General features: G+C 43.3%; 1 pseudogene; it reads right to left on the bottom strand.

The window, feature by feature from the left end:
* Positions 1-16,417: 16,417 nt before the first annotated feature.
* On the bottom strand, positions 16,418-18,256 carry LOC127193634 (60S ribosomal protein L23a-like; annotated as a pseudogene).
* Between the last annotated feature and the right edge of the window lie 4,979 nt (positions 18,257-23,235).

The following is a 23,235-nucleotide window of genomic DNA, read 5'->3' as shown; positions in this document are numbered from 1 at the left end:
GGTACAGTGATAATTCACACCTGCTCAGGAGACTGTACCTGGTACAGGGTATACAGCAAGTATCAGGTAAAGAGGCCCTGGAGTGGTGGTACGTGTCTATAATCCCAAATGAAAGTAAAGTTGCTTTGCAGAAGTAAGCACCTATGTTTGAGATGTCTAATTGAGTGGCAGAAAAGGTGACAAATCAGAGAAGATCTGACAGAATAGGACATGCCCAACTCTTACAAGAAGAGAGAGGAAAGGCGAGCTACTTAAGAGGCAGTTTTACAGAAAGAGAGGAGGCAGTTTTTATCAGGACAGGAATAGAGAAATATGTTGCAGAGAGAGAACTCAGGTGAAGACAGAACAAACCAGAAAATGAGAAAAAGCCAGAAGATTAGAGCAGATTGCAGTTGAAGACCAAGCAGAGCAATGCCAAGCCAAGAGAGAAGCCAGGTTAAATAAGTAGGCTGGGAGAGAAGCTCCAGCCAGAACAGCTGAGTTGAACCAGCCAGCCCAGAGCCCAGAAAGAACAAGTAAGGGTGAGCTTATTGTGCAGTAAGTCTCAGAGGCTGATAGCATTCTAGGCCTAGGTTAGATTGTACGGAGGCTGGAATCTTCCAGGACTAAGCCAAGACAGAGGTAATGAGCCTCCCAGACAATAGTTGAGCCAGGAGAATAAAAGTTACTTTTACACCTTGGCTAGGAAAGAAAAAAGAAAAAAGAAAAATAAAATCAATAATAACAAGGGCAGTGTCCGCCCAGAACTGGACAGCTGTCCTTGCAGAAGTTTTTCCTCTGTGAGACTGCGGTGGTCTTTGTGTCAGACTGTGGTTGTGGCCTTTGGTAATTGTTCTTCATGTCAGGCTTCTTGTGGGAGAAAGCTGTTCCAGCATGGCCTCTCCCTGTTTCATCAGCATCCGAACCCAGTGACTCCAGTTTCTTTGCTAGCATACTTTGTCTTCCAAATAAGTAAATGTACCAATCATCCTCTGATTTTTTTGGTTAGTTGGTTGGTTGGTTGGTTTTGGTTGTTTGTTTTTTTGGGTTTGCCGGGGGGGGGGGGGTTGAGACAGGGTTTCTCTGTGTAGCCTTGACTGTCCTGGACTTGTTCTCTGATTTTTAGGTAATTTATACTACCAATTTTTCAGCTCCCAGAACAGTCCCAAAAGGCATGAATGTTTATTCATTGATGATCCTCTAAGGGTCTGTAAGACATTAGAAAGGCAAATTAATAAAGTGAGTATAAAGAAATGGCATCTGAGCCAGACACGGTGGTGCATGCCTGTAATCCCAGCACTCAGGGAGGCAGAGGCAGATGGATCTATATGAGTTTAAACCCAGCCTGGTCTACAAAGTGAGTTCATGGCAGCAAAGGCTACACAGAGAAACCTTGTATTGGAGAGAGAAAAAAGAAAGAAAAAAGGAAATGGCATCTTTTGTTTTTTGGTTTTGTTTGGTTGGTTGGTTTGGTTTTTGGTTTTTCAAGACAGGGTTTCTCTGTTACACAGAGCCCTGGCTGTCCTGAACTCCCTTTGTAGATCAGGCTGGCCTCCAACTCATGGAGATCCACCGGCCTCTGCCTCCCCAGTGCTGGGATTAAAGGCATGCACCACCACACCCGCTTCACGTTTTTTATTTTTAAGTAAAACATTTATATACATTCAAACTTGTTATAAGAATAAACAGGAGACGGTATTTCTCTCTAAGGTAATGGTTCTCAGCCTTCCTGATGCTGCAGCCCCCATCCCTCCTGTTGTGGTGACCCCCAATCATAAAATTATTGTTGCTGCTACTTCATAACTGTAATTTTGCCACTGTTTTGGGTCGTGATGTAAATATCTGATATGCAGCCCCTGTGAAAGGGTCATTTGACCCCCAAGGGGGTGGTCACACACAGGTTGAGAACCGCTGTTCCAACACCTCCCAACATAGTGCCACAGACTGACAACCACAACCAAGGCTTTAACACGTGGACCTGCGGAGGACACTTAGGAGCCAGACTATCCGAATTTTATAACTAAAGAGGAGGGAAGTATCTATGCATGATTATATAGAAATGTTTGGATCTGTCATCTGAAAATGCAGCTCAAAAGATGAGTGTTGAGAGATGTCTGAAACTCAGCTTCCCAAGACAAAAGCCCACAGCTCAGCACAAGGAGGATTACTCTTCCTTTGAGAGTGTGGCCATTGTAGGTGTCCCATACCCAACACCATGTGTATATGGGGAGCACTAAAGGGAAACATGAAGTTGGGAGAGGAATGTCAGGTGGTAAATGGTGCAGTTGAAGAAGGGAAGTGGAGGTGGAGAGTATTATATCTCACTGTTTATGAAATTGTCAAGAGGAAAATTTTCTAAATTAAAAAATAACCTCAGAGCTGGCAGTGGTGGTACACGCTTTTAATCCCAGCACTTGGGAGGCAGAGGCAGGTGGATCTTTTATGAGTTCAAGACTAGCCTGTTCTACAAAGCGAGTCCAGGACAGCCAGGGCTGTTCCACAGAGGAACCCTGTCTCAAAAAACCAAAATATGAAAAATAAATAAATAGATAGATGGATAGATAGATAGATAGATAGATAGATAGGTAAAAATAAAGTATTAAAAATAGCATAAGCATAAAGAAAATAAAGAACTACAGTGTGCCACATAAGTATATTTTGTGCCTCAGCCTGCATGCCTTGGTCCTGGAAACCTGACTGGGATGACAGGGGAATGAAAATGGACAGGCACACAAACACATGTACAGAAAAGCTGAGATTAGATGCACTATACTGACCCTGCTGGGATGGTACCAAGTACGCAACAACTGGGGACCAGAGCAGTTCTTCAGTACTCAGGAAGTTCGCTCCTCTCAGCAGGAGGTCTCTATAGGGAAGCAGTCTCAGGCTGCTGTCCTGGAGAGGAGGGAGCTGTGGTTGACATCTTCTGTAAAGTGTTAGCATTCACAGGTGGACCAGAGGAAGCTTGAGGCTCTGGAACCCTTGTCAACAATATACATCCACTCACGGTTTCCTCTCCTCCCTAGGCTTTGGACTCACTTTCTTCTTTTATAAAAAGAATGGAAGGCTAGCTGGAAATGGTTCTAACCAAGGCTGCAGACCAGAATACTATTAACAAGCTCCATTTTAATGAAAGAGTTTAGAGAAGGGACACTCAGATGACCAGACAACCCAGACAACCAGACCACCCAAAAAGCAAGAACTGCAGTCTTTATCCCACGCTATCCAAGTAGGACAGCGCTAGCCCTGAGGACAGCACGGCAGATTTCTGGACAGTTGGACTCGATTGGTGGAGAAGAAGCACCTTATCTGATTTTCTACCATCTCCATGATCATTTTCCTCTATATCCAAATCCCTCACTCAGATTTCAGGCTACCAAGTATACTCTTTCATACTTGGCTATTATGCTTGACAAGTATACTATTCTATACATGACTAAGTGGTACCCAATGCTATGGTGAACGACCTTACAATCTCATTGGCTCAACTGTTTATGGCTTATGGCTTAAATGCTATGACCCTGTTATGTCATAATTACAGTGAGGGCTAAAGAAGAAGTAGACTGGCTCTATACAGTCAGCCAATGACTCAGGGTGTGTTAGACTGTGGCAGCACATTCCTTGGGTTCCTGGGGAAGGGGAACTGTACGCTGGGCTCATGGATGCGGGGAGAGAGAGAGAATATGGGAAACACACTCTTACTCGTGCCCTAGAGGTAACGGGCACCATTCTTGCTTATGCTCATTCTTCTAGAAAGACATCCACGACAGAACAGAAACAGGAAGTGGTTCTTGGAGGATGACAGAGAAAAAGTGTACGTTACCTTTCTTCTCATTGTGCCTGATATGAACAAAGGAAAAGAAAAGATTTATTTTGGTCCCTGGATTTAGTGGGTTCACTTCCTCATGGAAGAGAAAGTTGGCAGAGCAATATTTCATTTCATGGCAGGACAGGAAACAGGCAAAGGGAACGTCCTGGCTTGTTGGCATTCTCCCCTTTTATTATGTCCAATTCGCAACTCATGGGTGAGTGTCCTTCCTTTCTTGTTCTGTCCTCTCTAGAAATATCTTCACAGACACACCCACTCCAGTCTTCTAAATGGCTCTTTTTGTTTGGTTGGTTTTTGAGACAGGGTTTCTCTGTGTAGCCTTGTCTGTCCTGGACTCACTTTGTAAACCAGGCTAGCCTTGTACTCATGGAGATCCACCTGCCTCTGCTTCCCCAAGTGTTGGGATTATAGGTGTGTGCCACCATGCCCAGCAATAAATTATTTTTTTAATTAGATTTGTGTGTGTGTGTGTGTGTGTGTGTGTGTGTGTGTGTGTGTGTGTGTGTGTGTTTAGGTCAAAGGGTAACTAGTGGGAATTGGTTCTAAGGACCAAATTCAGGCCATCTGGCTTGGTAGTCAGTGCCTTAACCCACTGAGCCATCTTATCTCATTAGCTCCCTTTCTGGTGATTATAAATCAAGTCAAGTTGACACCAAAGACTCCATAAAGGATATGACTATACATGAGTACCAGTGGTTACTCTTACTCCAAGAAATACTCATTTATTAATTGGGTTGACCAGTACTCTAAATCTAGAAAGGGCTAGCTTTTAATGATGTGTGAGCACAATCACCCTACAGAGTTAGCTGTGCCTCCTAACTTAGTTGATGAATTGTCTTTCTAGTATAATACATCTCTCTATGGTGATGTCACTTGAATTGCACATAATCTCCTAAGACTTCATTCAATTTTAAGTATGCGGATAAGGTAAAAGTTTCTAGATTCATAAATCTAAGAACAGAATTTGGACCATGATGATCACACCAGGACAGTGTAAACCCAGGAGGTATTTTCTGACTGACGGAACAGTCAGGCCTCTATAATTTCTCTTCCTGATTTCTAAAGCTCCAGCTATGGAAACTTATGCTCATGGAAAAGCACACTTTGAAGCTGACTGGAACAGGGAAATCATTCCTCAAAGTCAAATTACTTGTCAGTGACTAGGGTGCAGGCAAGGTGAGATCTTTATATAGGCAAATAGATTCACTTCCTGTGGCTGCCATAACAAATTACCACAAACTTGGTGACTTAAAACAACAGCAATTTATTCTCTCATGGTTCTGGAATGCAGAACTATAAAAACAAGAGTTAGCAGGCCCACACTCCATCCAAAACCTCTAGGAAGGTAATAGCTTTCTCTTCCTCTTTCCAGCCTCTGGTGGTACTGTGTGACAGAGAAGAAATGTGTTTAAGGGACTATTGGTGTAGTTCAATGGTAGAGTTATCAACTAGCATGAGCAAGGCCCTGGGTTTAGCTCCTAGTACTCAAGTAATAAATTAAATATGAAAAATAAAAAAATAAATAGTGTTCCTCTTTTGAGCTATACTGGTGTTTCTTTTTCTTCCTTCCTTCCTTTTTTTTTTTTTTTTTTCCCCCTTTTTTCTTTTTTTTCTTGAGGCAAGGTCTCTATGTAAGCTAGGGTGACCTGGAACTCTTAGCAATCATCTGCAATTACACATGTAGGTGACCATGCCCAGCTACCAGCTGAGACTGAGACAAGATCTTGCTCCTATCTCCCAAATGCTCACATTAAAGGCATACATTACTTGGCTCCCAGCGCAGCATTTGTGCCCCCCACCTATTTATATATATATATATATATGTATATATATCCACCCCAGCGTGTGTGTGTGTGTGTGTGTGTGTGTGTGTGTGTGTGTGTGTGTATGTGTGTGTGTATGTCTCCTGGCAAATGTTGCATGTATTTATTATTCATGGCATGCTGCTTTGAAATACATATACATTGTGGGATGGTGCAATGCTTCAGTGGAGCCAATAAATGTGCAACGTGTACTCATTATTTTGCAGTGAAAACAAATAGACTTGCGGCTGTTTTCAAATATACATTATGTTGTTATTGGCCATGCTGTGCAGATGCTAACTTACTCCTCCTGACTGACACGTTTGCACATCCTTCGGCATCATCTTCTCAGTCCTTCCTACCAAGGCTGGGCACTAAAAGTCCCACCTAGAAAACCATCACTGGGAGAGGCTTGCTCAAGACGGCTGAGAAGAAGGTAGGCCACAGACCACCACACTTGCTTGTGATTCTCAGATTGGAAGTGATCACATCAGACTGTCACTGCAGAAAGTTCACACTGCTGCTAAGCAGACAGAGGATTTCATGACAGCTGTGACAAACAGGTGGAACCAGAAGGATTCATAGTAAGAGTCTAGATTAAAAATGAAGAGTTCCCAAACTTAGGGAGTGCTGGTAGCAAGGATTACATAGAAAAACAAAAAGCCTAAAAGGCAAGCCATTTCAAAGAGAGAGGTAGAGGAGAGGCCCAGTCAATCAATGATTGACATGTGGCCAATGAAGTTCCAGGTTGATACCAGGGATGAAGAAGGAGTTTATCTTGATTGTTAACTTGATGGGATTTCAAATCACCATGGAAACAAATCTCTGGGCATGTACTTGAAGGAGATCTAGATTAGGTTAATTGTTGGTATCAGGCTTGTAGATTTGTTACAGTCTGTGTGTAGGAATGAGGCTGCCCAGGAAAAAAAAAAAAAAAAAAAAGATGAACACTATAGGCAACGGAGGAAGCACACACATCCCACAGACTATCCTGACTAAAGGGAAGACTAGAAGAAGACTGCCCTCAGGCCCTGGAGACAGAAGGACCACAGGGAATCCTGGGCAAGCAGCAGAGCGCTTCCTTAGAGGGGAGCCATCACCCCACAGAGGCAACACCACCGATGACTCCTATTTTAATGGATTTATAGTGGTGAGAACAGTGGATTGTAGAGTCACTGAGAAGTAAGGACAATCTGACAAGGACCATTACTGAGCTGAGGACTGGTGACACGGGAAAATAGGAAGAAGAAAAAAGGATGAATATGGAGGGTTGTTTCAGATTCAGGAAGCTTGGGCAGGCTTGCGGGGTGGGGAAAAATGGAAGACTAGGAAAGAGAGGCAGAGTGCTATCTACAGCAAGATGAAAGCAGTGATGAGCTCAAGGGATTAGGTGCTAACAGTCTAAGGAGTATGGAAACCTAGACAGAGTAGCAATGGGACACCCATGACATCTGTCACACCAAAATTCTTTGGATGTTTGTATTTGTAGAGCAGATGAGAGGAGTAATCATACATACATACATACATACATACATACATACATACATACATACATACGTATATGTATACATACACGTATGTGGGAGGTGTTTTGCCTGCATGTATGTCTGCACCACATATATGCCTGATGCCCACAGAGGGCAGAAGAGGGCATCTGCTCCCCTGGAGCTGGAGTTACAGATGGTGGTGAGCAGCCACATGGATGCTGTGTCCTTAACAGCTGAGTCATCTCTCTGGACCCACTGATTTCATTTTTTTTTTTTTTTTAAACCTCTAGCTAAATAGGACTAATTTAAGTTCTAGCAGTTACTCAGCAGATTGGGGTAGATACTTGACTAGCTCTATGTTTCTGTTTTATTCTTGGATGTAAGCTGGATCCGTGGTTGACTTCCTGCTCAGACAACTTGCCAGCTGGTCCTTTCCCATTCTGTGAGGGGCTTTCACAGAAGCAGAATGCCCTCGGCCTCTCTGTCTGGAGGAAAAGTAGTTACTATTATGAGTGTAGGAAAGATTACAGGTGCGGAGAATGGAATACAAGGAGATTCACTTTATGATTATACTTGTCTCTCCAAGATTTTGACCCTGAGTCTAATACTGAGAAAGAGCAGAGGAGTGCGCTGGGCACAGTGAGCAGACTTGACCTATGTGGGGTTTTATTCCATCTACTTTCTGTGTTTTTCAATAATGCTGAAAAGACAACTGGCAGGTTTGGCCTCTCCTTCTGCCATGTGTGTCCTAGGAATTAAACGCAGGTCACCAGGCTTGGCAAGCCAATCCTTTACCTCCTGAGGTGTCTTTCTTTTTCCTTTTCTTTTCCCCCCTTAAACTAAGTGTCCAGTTTATCGCTGTCCTAGATAAACATTTGTTCCAAATCATTACGAAGATATAAGAATTAAACTGAGAATGTGGTTTATGACTATAGCTGCAGCTGCAGCTCTCAAGAGGCTGAGACATCAGGATTGCAAGTTTGAGGACAACCTCTCTCTCTCTCTCTCTCTCTCTCTCTCTCTCTCTCTCTCTCTCTCTCTCTCCCTCTCTCCCTCTCTCTCTCACAGACACACACACACACACACACCATATATACACACATATATAGATACATACGTACATATATGTATGAATTAATTCCATGCCTTATACAATAAAAATTGCCACTATTCTGCTATTGTAATCTGTTTTCTGAATTTATTGAAACTCTGTTAAGTTCGAAATAAACAGGAATTAAGTAGGTATCAGAATCAAAATAACAGTAAAATAGTGTGATAGTATGTAAACGAATGCGGGCAAGGTTTACATCTCTTTTCTTAAATTCCTGTGAGCTACTCTCAGTGGTGGAATATATTACATTTCTTGAGTTACAAAAAAACAACTTGATACTGGCTTATTAAATTACACTCTGGAATTTTCTCTTAAGGCAATTATAGCATTTTACATTTCCTTGCAATAATTCTCTTCTTCCCTTTTTAGTATTCTTTTTTCTGTTACAGCTTTCTAATGTATTCTAAAATTATTTTCAAGTGTAAGATTGCTGTAAAAATACCTACCCATCAGGTGTGATAATCATTATCATTTTTCCCTTTCACTACTTTTTCATCAAATAAGGAAAACCAAGACTGATATAACATTTGCCAAAGAAAGAAAAGCACCCAGTTATTTCTAGGCTGGGATGGCAGACACCTTCCCACTGCCAAGAAAAAAATACAATCTGAGAAACATAACATTACTCTTGGTTGAAAGGCAAGGTTAGCAGCACATTGGTGGCTCACGATCACCTTCAAGGAGGGCACAATGTCATCATCTTACCAAGTTGCACACAAGAGAATAAAGTTTTCAATGACAATTAAAACCATATCGGGTCACTATAGATAGTAACAACACAGGAAATATCTGACCTGTTTGCCACCAGTTAAGATTTATTGCTAGTTCCTACATGGCTAATTGCCTGAGTTTCTAGAAAAACAAGAAATATTTCCAAAACCTCGTTATGAAAAGAGATATTTGCAACTTACAGGTAAGTGAAGTTAAGTCTTATACATGCCCAGATGTGATCAGGCATCTGTTACATGAGGCCCTGGCAAGTTAGACAGGCTGTATCTTGTCCTTTGAAATAGCTAAGAATGCCCCCCAGCTCTGCACTGTGCTCAGAGGCCCCAGTGTGACTCTCAGCAGGGGGCAGGGGAGGGAGGTTTAAGATGAAACATGACAGTTGCTCCCTAACCTGCAATGTTACCTTTGCAGTTAGAAAGAGGAAGCAGAGAGCGCTAAACTCTCAGTGAACTGAATTCTCAGTTTATTGAACTGAATTCCCTGGCATGCTATACCGGGTGCCTGCGATACAGAGATGTACAAGTCACGGCTCAGAGGAGAAAGTTACACACAGGCTGTGGTCCCTCAGGAAGAGCCTAAGCAGACCTCATGGGAACAAAGGTATTCACCTGGAGATCAAAGGCTCACTTATAGCCAGGGCTGCTCCAATTCAGACAGACCAGGGAACAAGGGAAGTCCTCTCACGTTGTCTTTAACACGGAAAACAAGGCGCGCTTGGCATGAACCTGTGGGATACCCACTTTTACAATTTCATGGGGAAAACTGAATGGTAGTGACAGCAGCTACTGTTTACTGAAGTCCGGTGCTGAGACTTATGTTAGCCCTCTGACTTCCGGGATTCTTCATGCACAGATTCAACCAACTAGAGAGAAAACACGTTCATGACCAATGTTCATGGGGAGATGACTCAGCAAGCAAGGGCTCTGGGCATCAAGTCTGAGGACCCAGAGAGGCAGAGGCAGGCGGTCAGGAGGGAGGTCAGGAGGCTCCCTGACTCCTGGAGCCAACAAAGTAGAAGAAGAGAACTAACGACTTCCACAGATTGTGCTCTGACTTCCACAAGCACATCTGGGCATGCACACATCTGCACACACACACACACACACACACACACACACACGCACGCATGCACGCACGCACGCACGCACGCACGCACGCGCATGCTTTTTTAAAGTGGAAGAAGTAAGCTAAAGGAAGAAGACCCGATGACAAAACTAGCGTTGTGAGACATTATCAGTCCAGAATGTTCTACTCTTCCCTTTCTGACTTCTCTATAAAAGAATGAAGGGGGAGGAAAGGGCTATCTCTACTTCCAGGTTGTGGCCTATTCTTGTTTTGTTTTGTTTGTTTTGGGGGGGGTATTTTTGTTTCTCCGTGTAGGCTTGGCTGTCCTGGACTCGCTTTGTAGACCAGGCTGGCCTTGAACTCGTGGAGAGCGCCTGCCTCTGCCTCTCTGAGTGCTAGCATTACAAGCATGCACCACTGCACCCAGCATGCCCTATTCTTATAGGTACCACAGCCATTAAACAATTCCAACAATCAGTCATCAGTGAATCCAATAGCATGTGCCCCACTCCCACCCCAACACCATCACTGCTTGTAAGAATTTCTTCCTGGGCCTTGGTGGTTTAGAACACTGGCTGCTCCGCTCCTCCAGAGAACCCTGGTTCAATTCTTAGCCGGGCATGATGGCACTTGCCTTTAATCTCAGTACTTGGGAGGCAGAGGCAGACAGATTTCTGTGAGTTCAAGGTCAGCCTGGTCTACAAAGTGAGGCCAGGACAGCCAGGACTACAAGAGAAACCCTGTCTCGAAAAACAAAACAAAACAAAACAAAAGAAGACAAAAGAAAAGACAGACACAATTCCTAGCACCAAATGGCAACTTACAACCATCTGTAAGGCCAGTTCTAGGGGATCTGACACCCTCACACAGACACACATGCATGCAAAATCCCAATGCACATAAAAATAAACATTTTTGTTTTTGTTTTTGTTTTTTTTAAAGACAAGCTAAGCATGGTGGTGCATGCTTTTAATCCCAGAATTTGGGAGGCAGAGGCCAGTGTATCTCTGCAAGTTCGAAGTCAGCCTGATCTACATAGAGAGTTCCAGTACAGCTGGGAGTATAAGAGAGTCCTTGCCTCAAAAAGTAGACAAGCAAACAAACAAGAGAATAATTTAGCTGGGCAAGGGTGGTGCATGCCTTTAATCCAGTGGCTCTCAGTCTTCCCAGTGCTTTAATACAGTTCCTCATGTTGTGGTGACTTCCAACCATAAGATTATTTTGTTGCTACTTTTAACTGTAATTTTGCTACTGTTATGAATTTTAATGTAAATGTCTGATATGCTCCCCCCAAAGGGGTCACATCCCACAGCTTGAGAACTGATTCTTGATTCCGGTCCTGAGAAGTAGAAACAGGCTGATCTCTGAGTTTGAGGCCAGTTTGGTCTACAGAGTGAATTCCAGGACAGCCAGGGCTACACAGAGAAACCCTGCCTAATATATATATATATATACATATACATATATATGTATATATATATATATATATTCCCATCTTTGGCTTCTTTAACCCTTCCTTTGGCTTCCCCCTTCTCTTTCTCTCCCTCTTCACCTTCCCTTTCTGCTTTTTCTTTTCCCTCTCATCTCCTTTCCACAGCCATATTTCAAGGCTCAGTGTTATCTGTTTCTGGCCTTGTTCTACACCCCTGGAATAATTCTGCTAGACTGATTTAATTTCTTTTTTCAGCTATAATTTTTTGGCTGATATTTCCTCGAAATCGTAAAATGTTGCTATTGCCACTGTTCAATACATCATGGCAGAGAAAGAACAGGGAGGCATCTATGTCCTACAGTCAACATCACAGATGCGCAATGCCGTACATGTCTCATCCATTATTCCCTGAGTCTCTGGCTCTATTATTATTTCCAAGTAGCTCTAGGCAGCTTGGTGCTTCCAAGCTTCTGGGACCATTGGCAGGAATAATAATGAGTTACCCAACTGCAGCAACAAATCCAACCTTGCAAATATTTCTGCAAGTAAGTAGGAAATTATGTATGGTCCTGCCTGCTGGAGCTCACCCCTGAGGATGCGGCAGGCCCACTGAGGAGCCATAGCGTTGGCACCACCCACTGAACGGGGGCAACAGCATCCGCTCTTATTTCCATTGGTGGGAATTAATTACTACTCTGTGAAGAGGAATAACGTTACAACTATAGTGCCACGATTTTGTACTTTACTGACTTGAAAGCTTGCACTCCACATATAGCACCCCAGAAATGGAGACACACTGAACAGTGAGAGCACTTTTCGTTGTTATCAGAATATGAAATAATGGTGTGTCTTGAAATCTATGAAGCCATAAGATTGAAATTACAGCATTGGAAAGACATTTAATTTTTTTGTTTATTATATAATATGGTGACTACAAAGAGCTTAATTTTTAAGATCACAAAGAGGGTAGATTTTTAAAGGTCATGGTAGTGCATGCCTTTAATCCCAATACTTGGAAGACAAAAGCAGGTGGATCTCTGAGTTTGAGGTCCGCCTGGTCTTCAGAGCCAAATCTAAGACAGTTGGGACTATACAGAGAAACCCTATCTAGAAAAAAAAATTTTAAGTCATCAATACATAAAAACATAATTAAGATAATTCATATACATTAATTAGCTCAATTAAGCCATTCCATAGTGCATACATATTTCAAAATATCCTGCAGTTTACAGTAAACATACAAATTTTATTTGTCTAGTCTACTTTTCAAAGTATATTTATTCATCTATTTATTTTAATGTTATGTGTATGGGTGCTTTGCCTCCGTGTATATTTTTGTACCACATTCATGACTGGTGGCCACAGAGGTCAGAAGGCATCAGATCCCTTGGGCTGGAATCACAGATGGTTGTGAACCACCACGTGTGCTGGGAATTACATCATAGTCCTCTGCGGTCGCAGCCAACGAATGTGCTTTACTACTGAGCCATCTCTCCGAACTCCCAAGTGTATTTCTAAAAATTTCTATTTTTCAGAACAATCATAAATCCAGGAGCTAGACAGAAGGCTTGGAACTCAGATAAACTGGCTTTAAAGTTTACTATGTATCTTAGTGTCTCTAAACACTGGAAAAGTTGCTTAATTTCGAATACTCCGTACCCTAACTGAAAAGTTGGACTAGGGTACTAGCACTTCCTACTCACCCAAGCTGTGCGAGGTTTAAACCTTAGCATGCAGTGTCATCAGAGCAATCTCATGAGCCTGCTTAACGCTCAGTAAGAGGCCAGGGCAGGGGTCAGCAGGGAAATGTGTGCAAGCCTGCGTTTGAGCCCCAGGACCCACATAAAAGTGAATGGAAAGAACAGATGCCCGTACACAGGACCAGTGAGATGACTCGATGAGGAAAGGCACTTGTCACCAACCCTCAGGACAGAACTTAGATCCCCAGAACCCTCGTGATGAAAGGCAAGCAATGACACCAGCTAGTTGTCCTTTGACCTCCATAGGCATGCCTTTGCACAAGCTTACACACACACACACACACACACACACACACACACACACACACACACACACACAAATGTAAAAATTATTTAAAGAAAAGGAGAGAAAAAGAGGAATAATGAGAGAGATGGGGAGAGAAGGAGATGGGAGGGGGATGGGAGGGGGAAGGAAGAGGGGGAAGGGGGAGGGGAGGAGGGGGAGGGGGAGGGAGGAAAATGAGGCTAGGCATGTAGTTCAGCAGTAAAACACATGCTCAGCATGAATGAGGCTTGGGTTTGGTCCCAGCACCTAAACTGATGTGGAAATTGTGAAACTTTCTGTTTCCCAGTGCAGTTGTGGGAACTTAGCTAATAACCCCGCCCACTTCAACTGCAAGCTCAGCCTGGGAATTCTGGCCTCTGCATGTTAAACCTCAGGGACACATACACACAAATGAAAGAGGAGAAGCAGTTTCTGCTACAGAGAGTAAAGCACTGTGGCATATTCTGTGTTACCTGGCTAGGGAAAGGCCCAGTGGTAGAGATCATACATAGCAGGCGTGACAAGGTGGGTTACATTCCCAGCAGAACAAATAAATAAATCAATGTATTTCCATCCTCGGTGTCCACTCATTTATTTTATTTTACGTGTGGGGACCTTTTGCCTGCGTGTATATCTGTATGTACTTCGTGTGATCTTAGTAGAGGACAGAAGAGGGCATAGGATCCCCTGGAACTAGAGCTAAATTATAGGTGGTTGGAAGCTGCCATGTGGATGTTGGAAATCTAACCTGGGTCCTCTGGAAGAGCTCTCAACCATTGAGCCATCTCTCCACCTCTCTAGTGTCCAATTACTCACATGGTTAGGAAGTGGTCTAGGAGCACTTACCAGGCAATGCCAGCTATCAGGCAACCAATGGCTGGAGAAGGCAATGACATGACTCTGTCATATAATCTCTGTAGGACCTGGGTCCTGGCCACACCTTCGCTTTAGTCCACAGAAGCGGGTTTTGGGATTCTAACCCTCTGAACTGTGAGGTAATGGATCTCTGTTGTAAGTCACCGAACTGTGACAATTTGTGATGGAAGCTACAGGAAATGATGCAGTGGGATTGACCGTAGCTTTAATCCTAGCCATTATTTTCTGAGCCACAGTCCTTGGCAAAAATGTTCCAAGCTGACACTAATTTGACCTCTACAATTGAGTGTATTGATTTAAATCTAGCTGAGCCTTTACGTAAGAAAAATAAAGTAAGCTGTCATCGATACTTAGAATTTCATTAAGAACAGCCTAAACAAGGGTCCCCTATTTCGGGAACTTGAGGCTGGAAACAGGGAGGAAATTCCCAGAGTTCATTTTCACTCATTAACTTATTCAGTAATATTCACCGGACACCTGCCATGGGCCGAGCACCACCTCAGAGTTGTAGAAACAGTATAATAGCAAAGTTCCCTTGGGGGTGTTTCGTCAGCTTCAGCCTTCAGTGAAGAGGAGAGAAAAGGCAAAAGGGCCCAAGACAGAATGAATAAATATGAAAAACCCAGTTTTATGAACAATGCGCAGTGGGGGAAAAAAAAAAAAAGTAAAACACTGGCTAAGTCCTCTCTAAGTCTTGTAGCACTATGAACAAAGCCAATATTTCATGGGAAAGGAGACCTTCCCGAATGTGGAAATCAGGCCCAGAAGAGGGTCAGCCCCTTGTAGAAGGAGACCCTCAGGGCAGACAGGGAGAGGAACCATCCCTGAACAGGAGGTCGGAGGGGGGAACGAAGGCTGAGAGGCATCTGTTTCAGACTGCCTGGATCCTACAGAGAATCTCCGTCATATCTAATAACCGGGACCTGAACAAGCAGCAGCTGGGGTGTGCCCTCTCATAGGGTGACTCTCGATATAAATGCACTGCCCTATGTGAAAGGCTGGAAGAGAAAACTGTAAGAGTTGTCGCAGCAAAGTAATGAAAACATTCAAGGAGATACATATGTTTAGTGTGACATAAGTATTACACCGAAACCATGCATGGTGTCCCCTAAGTGTGTGTGTGATTTTCCTGTGTCTATGTACCAGTTTAACTAAGTTTTAACAAAATAAAAGCTTGAATTTCAAAATGCATGCCCCAGAACATCACATCACTCCCCATAAACATATACAATTGTTATTTGTTGGTCAAAAATAACACTAAGATAAACCTAACATTTAAAAAAACTAAATCATCAAATACAGGCTATACACATGACTTTTAGTCATTAAAGCTGGACTTTTCATCAGCTTGAAAAAAAAGGAAATTCAAACTACATTTACCGTATTCATCAATCAGACTACATAAACTAATCTTGTATTTGAAGTTGACCATAATCTCACTTCTACATAGGTTTTTAAAGTCTGAAGGAGACACTTATCTTCAGATGATCTTTGGGAGAGTCATAAAAATCTAAAGGACAAACCCAGGAGAGCTGACGACGTAATCAAATTATCCAGTTCAAAGGGCAAGCTGTATAATACAAGGATCATCAAAGGAAGGGAAGGTCCCCTCAGCTCGCTCAGTCACAAGTTTCTATCACTTATTTTCATGTTAAATTGGCTTCATGCTCCCTTTGATTTTATATATTTTCAACACTATCTGTGGAAAAAAAATTTTTTTCACCAGAAAATAGCAAAGTGACAAGCATTCTTGCTAAAGAAATCTAATATCACACATCTTGACAAATCCCTTCAGACGTTGTTCCTCACTTCATTCAAAGACCTGGCCTCCTCTGACAGAGTGAGGGGATGAGCCAGCAGGAACCTTATTTGCCTGGTACTGTGGGCTTGGGGGTGGGCTGAATAGCTCCCTGGGAAATTCTGCCACCCAAGGGAAGCTCAAAGGTCACACACAAGCTTGGCCAGTAACAATGCCTCTGTAGTCCCAAAGGCAGGGTGACTCTAAGTGCAATCTGGCCTGTGAATTAGATTTGTCCACCAGCCCAGCCCCCAAGGATACAAGTTGAAGTCCCCAAGAGGGCCTCACAGAGCAAGAACAGCAGCTTTTACTAGAATCTGCTGGTCAGCTTTCTCATAGCTGGAGGTAGACAGCCAGACACCATGCCACTTGATGGGGAACACAGGAAGTGTTCTTTGCCACATATAGAGTATTCTTGTTCATTCGTTGCACTCACAGGGTGTTTGATGGATACTAAGGAACCCTAGCGTCCACATGACAGTGAAGGGAGAAAAACTGATTCCACAAAGTGTGACCACTGCACACTTGTCATGACATGCATGAACACACACACACACACACACACACACACACTTGCATGCGTATTTTTTCATGTCTTTTTAAAAAAGATTTATTTATTTATTATTATGTATACAGTGCTCTGCTTGCATGTACTCCTGAAAGCCAGAAGAGGGCGCCATATCACATTACAGATGGTTATGAGCCACCATGTGGTTGCTGGGAATTGAACTCAGGACCTTTGGAAGAGCAGGTGGCGCTCTTAACCACTGAGCCATCTCTCTAGTCCCTTGCATGCATATTTTTTAAAAATTAAAAAAGATTAAAAAACCCCAACAGTGGTGGCATATGCCCTTAGCCCTAGCACTTGGGAGGCAGAGGCAGGCAGATAACTGAACTCAAGTCCAGTCTGGTTACAGAGTAAGTTCAAGGACAAAGTCAGGTACACAGAGAAACCCTGACCACCACATTCCACAACCCCCACCCCCCGCCACACCCCCGAGAAATCCCATGCTCAAAAAAAAAAAAAAAAAAAAAAAAAAAAAAAAAGCTGTAAAAAAAGGGGGAGGAGGGAGAAGGGAAAAGAGGAAAAGACAGGTAAAATAATCACACACAATATTAGTCATCATTGCAACTAGACGGATCTGCAGGTGAATCCTGTTGCCCGATACTGTGTTTGCAATTCCAGTGACAGGAAACGTTATCATTCATTCACCTTTGCAATCTTCCCCTAGTTCTCCTCGCTGCTCTCACAGTGACCCACCTACTGCCACGCTCTTGAAATGCCCTCAAAAGCAGCCCTTCAATGGCCGGTTCAAATTCCTTCCTCTTCAAAGTCTTCCATGACAGTCTGTGCTCACTGTGGTCCCCTCTTTCCCTCTCCTGGGACTCTCAATGCTTAAAGTCAATCGAGGATTGGCTCCTCCTGGTTAGCTGTTGAATGCTTTGGATCTCTGACTGGGCTAAAGCTCTCGGGACAGGGCTCGTGTTTGTTTGGTATTCTCTTACCATGACAGCTTGACCTCACACTCAGTTGTAAAAACTTGTGATCTAGTACTAAATGATGGGGAAGTCTCTTTAGAAGCCTTGCTCTATCTTTTTTTCTTTCTTTCTTTCTTTCTTTATTAACGGTGAAAAAAAATAAGTACATATTTAGAGTTAGCCAGCTGGACTCAGTTGAGATGATCCCAATCTTGTTGGTAACATCGAATGCGTCATAATCAGGAGGCAGCCGAGCACACACCTTCTTCTCTCCGTCAGGCCTTATCAGAGTTTTGACTCTGGCCACATCGATGTCATAGGGTTTCTTCATGACCTGTTTGGCCTGGTGCTTGTTAGTCTTGACATCCACAGTGAACACTAGTGTGTCGTTGTCCTCTATTTTCTTCACGGCTGACTCGGTGATCCGGGGGAATTGGATGTTGCCACAGTGGTCAACCTTGTTTCTCCTGGGTGCTCTCTTTGGAGGGTATTCGGGCAGGATCTTGGGCCACCAGAAGGTGGGTGACATGCAGAACTTTTTTTCTGTGGCTGTGGACGCCTTTCAACTCTGCCTTCTTCAAGGTCTTCGCTTTGTCTTCGGCTTTGGGAGGGGCAGGAGCTTCCTTTATCGCATTCGGCGCCATCTTGGAGAAAAGCGCCCTGTCCTATCTTAAAGGGGGAAAAAAGCTATGACATAGACTTTGTTCCCAGCGTTAGGATCACTTCCCCGGCGGACTACCTCACCGGGCCACAGGGGAAGAGGACACACTCACTCCTGATGCAACTTGATGAGCTCAGGTGCATGGGAAGGGACGGATACCTTCTCTGAAGAATGGGGGAGGGTCGAGGGAGGAGGCGGAGAGGGAGGGAGGGTAGGACTGGGAAGAAGGGAGGGATGGGGCTAGGACCAGGATGTAAAGTGAATAAACAAATGAAAAGAGCTCCCTAAAGTGAGAATCTAGGGCTGTGAGCTAGTCCCTGCCTTAATTGAGGCTGCAAGAAAGAGGGGGCGGGGAGGAAGCAAAAATAACTCTGGCACAAGGCAAAAGTTGAAATGCATTGATCCCCACAACTAGAAAGCTCAGGTGTAGATTTGAACCTAACAGCGGTTACTTCTCTCTTCTGGTTCCCTCCCCCCACCCCCACCCCATCTCTCCACTTTGTCATTTGTGGCAGATCCAGCTTTTTTGTCACCTTGTAGGGAGAAAAAGTACTAAGTCTCCCAGCATGCATATATTAAAATGTCCATAGAAGATTCTGGTGGGGGTGGTAGTGAGGCTCCTGTCCGTTGTTAATCCAGTCGCTAAGGCATGAGGAATAAGAGGTGGTCAGGTCTGGAGCCCGTGAAATGAATGGGGGCGGGGCACAGAGTCCTTCTAAAGGAAGAGGCGTAACAGTTACCAGAGGACCCTGGAAAGAACGAAGCCGCTAAGGCCCTTCCTTGGATTTCTGAAAAGCCCTCCACGCAGTATTCCTAGCTTTATCATTTGGGAACTGGTCCTGAGCCAGCTACCTGGGAACTACATAGCACTGCCATGACTTCTTGTGCTCTCGCTATACAGCAAATGATGTGCCAGTATTTTGTAAAATGAACACAATTACATCTTTTTTTAAAAAGATTTATTTATTTTATTTATTGCATATGAGTGCTTTATCTGCAGATTACATTACAGATGGTTGTGAGCCACCATGTGATTGCTGGGAGTTGAACTCAGGACCTCCGAAAGAGCAGGAGGCGCTCTTAACCACTGAGCCATCTCTCCAGCCCCCACAATTACATCTTTTTAAACTTAGGTGTATCTGTATGTATTTGCATGTATATGTGTGTGTGTGAGTACACATGTATGTGCAGGTGCCTAAAAAGGGTGTTCAATCCCTTGTCTGTAACTCTTTTTTTTTTTTTTTTTTTTTTTGGTTTTTTGAGACAGGGCTTCTCTATGTAGCCTTAACTGTCCTGGACTCGCTTTGTAGACCAGGCTGGCCTCGAACTCACAGCAATCTGCCTGCCTCTGCCTCCCAAGTGCTGAGATTAAAGTGTGCACCAACACCACCCGGCCCTTTTAACTCTTTCTTTCTTTCTTTCTTTCTTTTTCTTTCTTCCTCCTCCTCCTCCTGATGATGATGATGACGACGATGATGATGATTATCATTATTATTAATGGGGGTCTCACTAAGTAATCTTGGCCACTCTTTAACTCAGTATGGAGATCAGACCGGCCTTGAACTTACAGCAGTCCTCCTGCCTCTGCCTATCACTGGTCACTGCTGAGCCATCTCTCCAGCCCCTACAATTACATATATCAAGTAGTCTAATACAAAGGCTGCATACTGTCTCTAGCCCTCTGAACAACACACCGGGTAGATAGATATTACTGTACCTACTTAATAGATCATAAAACTGGGACTGCAACAAGTCAATGGACTTTTTAAAGAATCAGCTCTTTGCGCAAACAACTGCTTCTTTGCCCCTCAGTTTCCTTGTTGATGGGTCCCCTGATACCATCTTGCCTTTTGTAGACATTGTAAAAGTGAAGGGGGACGGCAAGGTAGGTGGTTGTCGCCAAGCCAGTCGGCAAGTTCAGTCCCCAGGACCTGTGTGGCAGAAGGAGAGAAGCCGCTCCCTGCCAGTGGTGCCCTGATCTCCACTCACGCACTGAGGTAGTCTCACACGCCTGCATTCATGTACCCCCCCCCACTCACACCCACAAAATAACTTTAAAAGTAGCGATGTATGCTGAGTTTTTAAATATGGGAAGTATATTTTGCATGCCAAATTCAATTTTTTTTAAAACTAACGAAGCAGTATAGCATTTTCCAGTATTTTTCTATTGAATAATTCTAACATCTTCCATGTTTACTCTAATGAGACCAGATAACATAGAAAAACAAAACCATTCGTCTGATACTCAGTGCATTTTAAACACATATACAAATTAATTCCAGTACAACTGCGTTTCTAGAACAATAACAACAACAATAAAAACAACCCTACAGATGAAAAACATTTAAATGGCCGGGTGGTGGTGATGCACATATTTAATTCCAGCACTCAGGAGACAGAGGCAGGCAGATCTCTGGGAGGGTCCAGGCCAGCCAGGTCTACAAAGGAAGTCTAAGACAGTAAAAGCTACACAGGGAAACTGTATCAGAAAACAACCAACAAAAAAGGAAAAACATTTAAATGTATAGAATGCAAGAGACATAATAAAAAAAAAAACTGAATACAAGGCAAAATAACATTGCTTGTATTTCAAAAATAATGTTTTATTGGTTAAATCTTACAAAAACACATAGTAGCAACAAACATACTCAGATTATTTGTAAAATATAGTGAAAACATAGAGGATATTTATAAATTAATTACATAAAATATCACATATATTAATGACAGTATCACAAAGTATCGTTTAAGTGTGGAGACAATTGATTTTTACCAGTCACATATGAAATCCCTTTTAAAAGTATGAATGAAATAAGAATCTCAATACATTTTTTCTAATGTCCAGAAACAAATGTGATTGTGTGTTTTCAGTAATGTGTAACTTAAAATTATAGACTAGTGGTATAAACCGCAAACCAAAATTAAATAAGCATTCAAAATTCCCCCTACAGGATCTAACTAGCTGTTGGTGCTTAAGTAAAGCTACTCAGAGACCAGTAGAGCCATGGCCACCCTCAGGCTTGAGAACAGTAAACACAGCGTTATATGCTGCTGTTTTGTGATGATGTTTTGCAATACTTAGTTGGGACATTAAAGGCTGCATTGGTTGATGCCAAAACATGATCACAAATTGCTGAGAGTCCTCCCTTTAAGGGCCAGAGCCTCTTGCCCTCCCCTGTGTATGGAACAGGACCTGGGATGTGATCCGCTTTTAGAGAGCAGAAACGATGATGTGTTTGGGGAAGGCAGGTCTTGCTCAGCCCTGCAGCTTTCTTCTCCTCAGAGAGCTGTGTCTAGTTGTGTTAGGTGACAGGCTGCTGGAAAGGAGCTCCGTGGTCAGGAACAGAGACAATAACCTCAAGAGTGAGCCATCTTGGAAGCCGATCCCCAGCCCCCACCAAGATCTCGGTTGCCTGCAGCCGCTTCCCTGTGCAGACACACTCAGCAGAGCCGATCTTGAATCCTGACCTACATGGCTGAGGTGGCTTTTTTTCTTTTTTTTGGCTTGGTTTGGTTTGGGTTTTCGAGACATGGTTTCTCTGTCTCACCCTGGCTGTCCTGGACTGGCTTTGTAGACCAGGCTGGCATTGAACTCACTGCAATCCACCTGCCTCTACCTCCCAAGTGCTGGGATTAAAGGCCTGCGCCACCACTGCCTGGCTTGAAGTGGTTATTTTTTAAGGTCATTGTTTTAAACCATTAAATTTGGGGGCAATTTGTTACAACCCAATAGATAATTAATATGCCCCTGTGACATAATATAGCACATAGTTTATAAAGTCCATAGCTGAGAAGTAGGAAATTACAAGTACAGATTATTTCATTAAAAATAATAATAATAATAATAAGATGTCCAGCAGGGTGGTGGAGCACATCTTTAATCCCAGCCATATGGGGTACACAGGCGCTGAGGTGGCCCTCCAATGTAGGCAGGTACGCATCTGGATAAAGCCAGGAAGGGACAAGTGACAGTGTTTGGAGCTGGATGCAGGGCAGTGCAGGTGTCTGCTTAGCGATCCGCACAGCGTTGTGTGTGGACATGCTTCCAGATTGTGGTTCAGAGAAGGCCCAGGAGAACACAGAGGTCCTGCTGGGCTAAGGAAACAGATTTGCGTACTTAGGTCTACGAACTGGCTGAAAGTTGTGGGTCAGGAGAAACAATTGGGGGTGGGGTGCTGCAGGACTGGGGTGTAGCTCCATAGTTGAGTTTGTAGTCAGCATGTATGAGGCTCTAAGTTCAGACCCAAGATCAATCAAACGCTAAGCAGGCAGCTTAACAGGGACTGACAAGTGATTCTAAAATTATATCCAAATGCAAAGAACTTGGAAGAACTAAAATAATTTGATGGCAGGGGTGTCATGGGGGACTTGTCCTACTTTCCTGTTGTGGTATTTAAGAAAAGATAGGGAATCCAGAGGTTGACTCATAGCACATCTGGTTCACAGGAAAGAAAGACAAGTCAATAGAGAGGGCATTAAAAAAACACAAAAACAAAAACAACCCAGTAACAAGCTGTCTATATCTTAGGGAGTTAGGCCTCTACTCAGACCTCGGAGCGTATGCAAAAGTTAATTTATGCTCATATCCCTGAGCATAAAGATCCTTTTTTTTATAGCTCTGGAAGAAAATGTAGGGGTGACTGGAGCAATGACTTCATGCTGCTTCTTGCAGAAGACCTAAATTTGGTTTCCAGCACCCCTATTCTGTGGCTCACAACTGTGAGCCTATAACTTCAGCTCTAGGATCCAGTGTTCTTGCCTTGTCTCCACAGACACTGCACTCACATGCATGAACCAACATACAGGCACACAATACAAAAGATTGGATTTTTTTTTTAATTTTTATAAAAATAAGTATTAAGAGAAAAATCAAAATTTTTATTTTTCAAAAGATACCATTCACACAAGAACATGCATTCTTGCACACATCACATCACACATTTGTGTCTTTGCACATAGACA

This window comes from Acomys russatus, chromosome 9, assembly GCF_903995435.1.
Source record: "Acomys russatus chromosome 9, mAcoRus1.1, whole genome shotgun sequence".
NCBI lineage: Eukaryota > Metazoa > Chordata > Mammalia > Rodentia > Muridae > Acomys > Acomys russatus.
Note: the sequence above shows the minus strand (reverse complement) of the source record. Positions and strands in the feature narration are given on the sequence as shown.